The sequence below is a fragment of the Alosa pseudoharengus genome, unplaced genomic scaffold (assembly GCF_046254945.1).
Source record: "Alosa pseudoharengus isolate Yale_2024_CS ecotype anadromous, Long Island Sound unplaced genomic scaffold, YU_APseudo_1.1 YU_APseudo_1.1_scf_21, whole genome shotgun sequence".
Taxonomy (NCBI): Eukaryota; Metazoa; Chordata; class Actinopteri; order Clupeiformes; family Clupeidae; genus Alosa; species Alosa pseudoharengus.
This window is the reverse complement of record NW_027468674.1, coordinates 3,246,942-3,255,628: the sequence shown is the minus strand read 5'-3', so window position 1 is coordinate 3,255,628 and position 8,687 is coordinate 3,246,942. Positions and strand designations below refer to the sequence as shown.

At 40.6% G+C, this 8,687-nt stretch overlaps 1 pseudogene; it reads right to left on the bottom strand.

Annotated features, from left to right (window-relative positions):
* LOC143138677 (P2X purinoceptor 4a-like) overlaps positions 1 to 8,687 on the bottom strand; it is a 29,337-nt pseudogene that overhangs the window by 447 nt on the left and 20,203 nt on the right.

Here is an 8,687-nt window from a genome sequence, read left to right as displayed (position 1 = left end):
TCTCTCTCTCTCTCTGTGCGCTTCAACACTTACCAAGCCGAGGAGACCCAAACCAGCCCCTACGTTGACCAGTGTTGGAACAATATTAAATTTGCCAGCCTGGAATAAAATTAGAGCTCAAATTGTGAACATATCCAAATTATTCTGATCTTTAGTGATCACCACAACAGCATAGCCCTCTCACCTGTCCAAATATCATAATGTCAAAGCGAATTCCATATCCTTTGATTAAAGTTCTGGTTTTCTGGTCCTTATTGTGATATTCTATATACCAGTGAGAAGAGCAACAGCGTAATCAGGTGTGAAATGTAGGCGACATTGTCGTTGACAGGGACAGATTGATTTTCATTTTCAGTTCGTTCTTTGCAAAAACAGTTTTTGTTCCTGTTCCAGTGTTCCAAGGCCTCCCCTCTAAAGGGGAACCGGTTAGAACGTTACAGAAGAACAGTTAATAACGTTCCAGTGTTCCAAGGCCTCTCCTCTAAAAACGTTTTTTTTTAACCTTTATTTAACCAGGTTAGTCTCATTGAGATATAAAATCTCTTTTTCAAGAGAGACCTGGCCAAGAGATAGCAGAACAAATCACCAAACAAACACAAAAGAGGCAAAGACAACTCAAGTGCATTCCAGATTCAATAAAAGTGCCATTAATTAAAACATTTGCACTGAATGGACTCATGTTCAATGGCTTCAACAACACCTTTAAAATCATTTAAGGAAATTAGACACTGTAGTTTGAGTGTTTTCTGTAGTTCATTCCAAGCAGAAGGTGCAGCAAACATGAAAGCCTTCTTGAAACGTTACAAAAGAACGGTTCATAACATTCCTTTAAAGTTGACATTGCCTTTACAAATCGTGGCCGGTGGCACGATACTATAGGCTTTTTGCTGCCCATGCAACAGCCTTGAAGGTTAAATCAAAGCACATTAAATCAAGGCTAACTCTTAAAAACACTGGGCTTGAATTCAGGTGTGGGGCGAGATTTAAAAGTAGCAATTAGCCTATATAATATTAGATCTTCAAAAATGTCTGCTAGCCTAACTTCAGGCACAGAAAATGTCCTTGTTTTAAGCCCTGTAATCAATAGCCTAATGTCACACAATGTTTCAGTTATTTTAGGCAATATACTTTGAACAGGCACTTAGATGTGTTGGATGTGAAAATAATTTTTATCAACTAGTAGGTCTAGGGTTAAACAGGGGAGTCACTGATTCATAAAATCTGACTAAATTCATCCTATAAGGGGTCTGGGGAACACTGTGTGGGCAGGTGACTTTTAATTGGAACAATAAATACCGTTATTAACCGGTTATCTAAATTTGGAAATAGTGTTTTCCGTCCGGAACAAGGGAAATTGGTTTTGTTCCCGTTTTCGGTGACATTCATCCGAAAATTGTGTTCATTTCCGGTTTTCGTTTCTAATCCCTGGTCATTGAATTCACAAACTATGGAACCCTACCTGAAATTATATCCTGTTGCAACTGTGCCTCCTCTGTGTTTGTCAATACGCCGGAATTTGTATTGTGGCACACACAACCTGTCTGCCCAGTCCAGGTCACAGTCCCATCTGATCTGGACCGCCATCACGCCACCCTAACAACACAGAGGTCACTTGTGAAAGGCATTCATTCATAATGTGCTCCTGAAAAAGACTGTGACGCCCCTCTGCTCCCCCTACGGGCCGTTTTCTGTGGTGGCCACCCGGGCAGGTTGGCGGCTTGCAGTGGGGAGACTAATTAAGGGAGACTGGCCTCACCTGGTGCAGTGGGGAGACTAATTAAGGGAGATTGGCCTCACCTGGCGCAGTGGGGAGACTAATTAAGGGAGATTGGCCTCACCTGGTGCAGTGGGGAGACTAATTAAGGGAGATTGGCCTCACCTGGCGCAGTGGGGAGACTAATTAAGGGAGATTGGCCTCACCTGGCGCCGGTGTAGGCCTATACATCATCGCCATCCCTTGTATCACTCTCTCTCTCTCCCATCGTTCAGACACATTTTTGACACACGCACTGCAAACCACTGCTACTCACTTACATATGACTAACACACATCCATCCACTTAATTTTCACCCCCTAGACATTACCATTCATGCTCACTTTAAATAAATATAATATATTTATAATTGGAATCTGTTGTCAGCCTCTTTTGTGTTGTGCCATGAGCCGGGCGTAACAAAGACCTTCATGTGAATTGACTGCAATTATTTCAATCAAATTGATATTATGTGAATAATAGATATTAGAACATTGCAGATCTCAGTACGACATAAGGAGACCCACCTGTGGAACCAACCCATGTCACTCAATGTTTTTTATAGAACATCCCTCCCTTCTTTCCTAGAGAATAAAAATGCCTAAATTCATAACGTTACATGAATCGCCATGGTCTGGAAGTCCTCCTCTGCCTCTTCTATGATGTCTTTGAGCTTGAAGATCGGGCATTCTGGGTCGGTAGAGCGGTTAAAGACACACTGCTCCAAATAGGAGCTGTTTACATGTGGAAGGACGTTCCTTCTGCAATCAGAAAGACAACATGATGCATTATTTACCACATCACTATTTATCACATGCTTAATACTGTATGAATGAATGCCTTTGTAGTTGAATTATCCGGTTCCTTATATTGAAAACATTGAAACATTCATTTACAAAACCAAAGAATGTCTAGGTGCGTCATCAGATTCAGGACATACAGTACCCTCCAGAATTATTGGCACCTCTGCTAAAGTTGATAAAAAAATGGGTATAAAAATAATCTGTTAGTGATTTATTGTATTCTCACAATGAAAATAAATTGGAAAAATGAAACCTTGAAGGAAAGCTAATTTATTTAGAGAAAAAGGAAAATCTCAAAGAAATAAATATTTTTAACAAAAACACGTTGCTCACAATTATTGGCACCACTGCTTATAATACCTTCTTAAGCCTCTCTTTGCCAATAAAACAGCTTGTACAGCTTGTAATATTCACCTATGACACCCCATAAAGTTGGAGAATACAAAGCAAGAGATTTAAGACCGTTGGTCAGATTCCTAGGTCCACACTTGTGCATTCTCCTCTTTGACTCACCCCACTATTTCTCTATAAAGTTTAGATCAGGGGACTGAGATGGCAATGTCTAAAGCTTGATTTTGTGTTCAGTAAACCATATTTGTTTCGATCTAGACAATTGTTTTGGTTCATTGACCTGATGAATGATCCAATCATGACCAACTTTTAGTGTCTTGTCAGAGATTGACAGATTTCCTTTAAAAATGTTCAGGTTTTTCTTGTTGTTCAGGGTACCATGCACCTTAATTATATTCCCAAGACCTTTGGAAATAAAAACAGCCCCACAATAGCACAGCGCCTCCACCATAATTCTCATTAGGTATGGGATTCTTCAGTCTAGTCATCTATCTAATTTCCATTTCATCTGACAATAGACCACACTTCCAGACAAAGTCACTGTACCATTCAGTAACTCCTGCTGTTTACATTGGTAATTAAATGACTGGACAGGCTGCTACCTGGCATGCCCTCTAAATAAGCTATTAGCAGTGAGGTCAGTTTTGAAGACTTTTTGAGGGACTTGGTGACCCCAAGATGATACTTTTGTCTGTAACTCTCTAATAGCGGTTCTTATGGAAATCTTACCATCCTCCATACTGTACGTGGGGGCAAGATAACCATGGGTCTTTGTCCAAGCATGTTTGTCACATTTCCAGTTGATTAGAACCATTTAATCATTGTTTTAACTGTATATATAGGCCTTTTCAACAAAGTACCTAGTTTATATAGACATGCCCTGACTTACAAATGTCAACACACTTTCTTTTCATTTAAATTTAGTGTATTCTCTTGTCTTTCTGATGTTGAAAAATGACTAGAGGATTTAGTGTCTGTGTCACTTTATTTTCATACCTTAGTGAAAAAGAAAGTCATGAACTACTTTTGAATGTTCACAGACACTCTGATTAACTTCAATAAGTTGAAATTAGATAGGAAAATGCTTCTGTTAGGCTTTGCATATAAGATTTTTCTAGGGGTGCCAATAATTGTGAGCAACGTGTTTTCGTTAAAAATATTTATTTCTTTATGGGATTCTCCTTTTTCTCCTCCGAATAAATTGTCTTCCATTCAAGAGTAGATTTCTCATCATTAAGGTGCCAAGAGTGGATTTCTCATCATTAAGGTGCCAAGAGTGGATTTCTCATCATTAAGGTGCCAATAATTCTGGAGGGTACTGTATCAGACTACTTTAACTTTAACTTGTTAGTTCATGTTCATTGCTCCAGAGCCACAACAGTGTATTGTTGGTTTATATGATCCCCACAAACACCCAAGTAAGTGTCACCAAGAGAAACATTTATTTCCCCCTAGCTCCCTGTGAAACAAGCTCCTCTTCCGAGTTAGTTAAATTACGTACTTGATGAAGTTGAACTTTGGAAATTGGATGTTGTTCTTCACCAGCACTGTGAAATGTTCTGTGCCTGCTAACACTGGAGGACTAGAGCAACATGCAAACAGCCATCAGGTTTCAAACATGACATCAACATCAACCACAACAAACCTCTCACTTCCCCTGCCGTTCTGACTACACAAAAGAATTCACTTTAACGTATCTGTTCTCCTCATTCAATGAATCCCTCCATGACACAAACAAACTTACTTGGGTGGTTTATCGCCTCTTTCCAAAGGACACCAGGCAAAGATCTCACATGTTTTAACTGCGTTTGAAGTTCACACATTTACCTGTCTGCATACCTATGGAAAGTGAAGGAGCCAAAACAAATGACTCTTTAAAGGTTACCATATACCACACACAATAAAAGCACATTAAAAATATTCTGCCATAAATGAAAATGCACTGTCTCGCTCACCATTGCTTCGCAGACCTCTTATTCCAACTTTGCAGTCCTTGTCTGAGGAGCAAATAGAAGCTACGCTCGGGATCTGAGTGGACAGAGTAGTGCACACAAACTATAAGCCGATGATCTTTAAAACTCGAATAAATAAATCCATATACATTTATAAGTTAATTTAAATAGAATGCAAAGTCTGATGATGCAAGTAACACATGACTGGAAACTGGCCTCCATCTATGAACAATCGTTTCTTTTTTTTACTTCCTTGGTGTCCTTCTCCGAGCCACCCCACTAAATTAAGGTTCCTGGCGGTCCTGGTGCCAACCCACTAAATTAAGGTTCCTGGTGCCAACCCACTAAATTAAGGTTCCTGGTGCCAACCCACTAAATTAAGGTTCCTGGTTAAAATTCCTGGTGGTCCTGGTGCCAACAGAACAGAACCTGCAGACTGAGAAATAAATTCAGACCCTTATGAGGATGGGACATGTCCACTCACTTTTTAGTATTGTTAACTTGGACCCCTCATTTTTAACATGTCGAAAGTCACTGTATCAATTAGGGGTGTAACGGTACATGTATTCGTATTGAACCGAAACGGTACGGGCGTCTAGCCTGGGTTTTCCCATGCTGCCTTACGCGCACAATTTTATTCACGCTGCTAGGCAGCCTGGATTCTATGGACTTCGTTTTCACCTCAACAAATGAACCAATCACAGAACGGAGGGAGGGCAGCAAAACGATGACGACACACCGAAGCCTTTACGAGTTACATACAGACGCATTTGATAGACATTTGTAGCGCCCAATAAACGGCTCTGGGCATTCGTAAACCACGTTTCAAATACGAGAAAATGAATGTCTAGTTCCCATACCCCATCTCAATGAGATGAGGTCTGACGTTAGCCAGGCTAACGGGCGTCACGGTTCGGTGCATGTATTTACACGGAGAATACACGGTATAAAAATACATAAAACTCGCGTGCGGATTAATTAATGTAATGCGGACACCTAACGCTAATCTGTAGCCTCACCTTAGCTCTGAAGCTCTGATTGGCGCCTGTGTTATTTATTTGTCAGGTCGTCGGTTAAGTTAGTCAGTCAGAGATAGCAGCACCTGGCAGCACTAAGCAATGGTGGCGACCCACAAGAGTTAGAGGACCCGCTGGTCTCTTTAAGATCGCAAGTTTGAGAATTTACAGTTACAGTAGTACAAGCGAGAGAGTGGTGGATAAGACAGTTAGTAGATTATTACTGTACACACACTGAATAATATTGAGGCAAATTGTACACCCTTCCATATACAACTAAACACGGATGTTGAAAGTCTTGCTTAAGTGGATTTTTAAAAATCATTATTCTATGTAATTTGCACTTTCAGAAATAAGAGATGCTGTAGGCCTATTTTCAGTTTTATAGCCGATTTTCTTATTTTGTTTACAAGTTAAAGATGGAGTCTAGGTACTTATTGTACTGTTGTACTGTTTACATCTTACACACTTCAGGCTGTTGCAGATAGCTCAGAGGGGAGACTGTATGACACTAGGTGGTACAGCTTGACATGCACAATAAAAAAAAATAGTTTTCTGCATTTTTGTTTTGCTTTTCCCTCCATTGTACCGAACTCGTACCGAACCGTGATGTCCGAACCGAGGTATGAACCGAACCGTGACTTCTGTGTACCGTTACACCCCTACTCTGCACAGTAGGTCTCTGTTTGGTTCTGTTTGGTTCTGCTGTTACAGTACCTCTGCACAGTGGGTTTCTGTTTGGTTCTGGGTCATAATCAGGTTTGTCAGCACAAAGAATGAGTTCTGCTCCTGAGGGGGGAAAATAGTGAGATCAGCTGTTGTGTTGCTAACAAGCCTATGGTCTATGGCAGTGTTTCTCAAAGTGTGGTCCGGGGCCCACTGGTGGTCAGCAAGCTATCCCAAGTGGTCCGCGAGCAAACGTGGTAAAATATAATACAGATGAGTTGTTTGTAATATTGAACCAACTTGTATGTAAATCCAAACAGTTCTGCAACACTGCCTATGTAAGCTACGCTAATTTAAATCATATGAATCCTCTGACACAATACACAAGGTGCAAAGACAATAAACAAGGTGGTTCAGTGAGTAGGCTTATTGTGTAATATACTGTTGAAGTAGATCAACTGTTTTTCTTTCCAGCTAGGTCAGGGGTGGGCAACTAATTTCCCCAAGGGGCCACATGACAAACTGGGACTGTTGAGGAGGGCCGGACCCAAAATACCGAACTCAAGTCTGAACTCAATTCTGTTCAATTCTATTCTGTTCTTGTATAACATTAAGTAAATCATATGGTTTTGTTTACTAGTCGTAAGAACAGATGAAAATGTGAGGGACAAAGGAAAAACAGCAATATTTAATCTATGTCCAGTATTTAATCCTCATTCTCGAAAATGATTTTTTGACATTGACATTTTTTTTTTCAGTTTTCAAAGACTGATATAAAAAAGTACTACAATATCTATATAATTAGGCTAGGTCATGAAAATGTGAAGGAGTCAGTACAACCGATAGGCCTGTGCCACCATTTCATCAACACTCAGCAATATTTCATCATTAAATCATTACCATCATTAAATTAACTATGCAGAATTAGACTACGAAAATGTGGAGCAGACAATAGTAGGCTGTCATTAGTTAATCAACATGCACAAAGAAAACTATTTTAAAAATGTAGGCTATGTTTTTGCTTTAACTTTATGCACATAACTGTGATTGGTCAACTCGCTCTGTGTGTTGAGCCGGCTGCTTCAAGCAACCAGTGGGTAGTAGCATCATACTAGTTCGCTAACATAAGCTTTGCAAATAAACTCAGACATATTTTGGTTACAATGACGGGGTTATCCGATTGTAAATTGTCCATCTGTCAGTAATGTTTTGAAATGAACACTTCGTATCGCCAACGAGCAGCAGTAGGAGTTCGTTCTAACAACCTTTGCGGTGGTGAGCGACGCAGACATAAGAGACACAAAACTTTGAAAGATTTACGCCGACGTAAAGGCAACTGCATTGTGTCGACGCATGCAGAAGCATAAATTCTATTCACCAGCACATCAGTGAGGGTGTTTAGGCTACGTCGTATGCATCCACGCACAAATGTATGGGCGTACAAATAGCAGTCGCTTTCAAAATAAAAACAACGATATTGATTTGCATGCATTATCTCTATGCTAGGCTCTTGACTATTGTTCTTTCACGGACCTTACGCGGGCCGGTCAGGGAAAGCCCACGGGCCGGATGTGGCCCGCGGGCCGTATGTTGCCCATGTATGAGCTAGGTGATTCGTGAGCTTTTTTTTATTGGTTAAGTGCTCCTTGGTCTGAAAAAGTTTGAGAAACACTGCTCTATGGTCTTGTCTATATAATAGTCTGTGTTTGTGTTTGTTATGTCTACGTGTCCTGGTGGTGGGCTTACAGTATGACATGCTACATTCACCTGTCTATGGTTTGTCATATGTGATGAGCGCAGGTGTCACTGTCACCGATGTGGTTAATGGGGTTATTAGTGGGCTGAGTTTTTAAGTATCCTAACCTTCCATTTGATCTTGGGCACTGTTACCCGCCGTAACCAGTGTGGGCATTAGTGTGGGCTAGGGCTGGGACAACGCGTCGACGTAATCGATGACATCGACGCAAAAAATACGTCGACGCAAATTATGAGCATCGATTCGTCAAGCATAACGTGTGCTGCTAAATATTTTTTATTTTACACCTTCAGTGTTTTCCATACGTTGACTAATCTCTGGCTGGGCACCACGAAATCAAAACCGGCCACCACACATTGATGTTCTATGTTGTAGGCCTACTATTTAAAT